We start from the raw sequence: 753 nt of genomic DNA on the forward strand, positions 1-753 counted from the left end.
GGGTTGGTTCAAATACTAACCCAAATTATTGTGCAAACTATGTTAACCGATCATGATCGTTCATTTTCTCATCAAACGGTCCTTATTAAATGAGAYTACAAAAATAATCATTTAATTAATGTATTAAATGAGATGTCTATGAACAACTGTTCAAAGGGTAATTTTGTAAAAAAATCGCATCACATCGTGAACCTATATTATTCAGACGATTTTGTAACCTCCAATCAACTACGAAACTGCTAATCTCTACGATCAATAGTGTATATCATTAGCGAAAAATCTTGTTCATAAATCATAATATTCATCAAAACGATGGATGATTTTGGCGAAATGCATTCAAGTTTGGATGTGTGAACTTAATGAACATCACACACACGCAACACTTCACAAATACATACAAGTTTGGATTTGTGAACCTAATGAACATCATCAATATGACATAAAATAGTAACGAATCCTAACGTCTACGTCTGTGTTATTTGTGCTTATTTGGTAACTGTTAATATATGTGTCTGTGCACAAATGTCTTAATGCATCCTAGTATGAAAAATGTAATCGTTATGTGTGTGATCAAGTAATATAGCACAGTGAACATAATGAACAGCCCTTATATAAGCATGATATGATTTGTGCTATATGACATAAAACAGTAACAAAACTAAAACTATTATTACACAAAGTAGATAATTAAAAAGAGTAACAAGGATGTGAATTTACTGAAATTGAAAACTTAGTGAAGAATGTATATTGTTT

This window comes from Cynara cardunculus (assembly GCF_001531365.2).
Source record: "Cynara cardunculus var. scolymus isolate 2C chromosome LG 3, CcrdV1, whole genome shotgun sequence".
In the NCBI taxonomy this organism is placed as follows: Eukaryota; Viridiplantae; Streptophyta; class Magnoliopsida; order Asterales; family Asteraceae; genus Cynara; species Cynara cardunculus.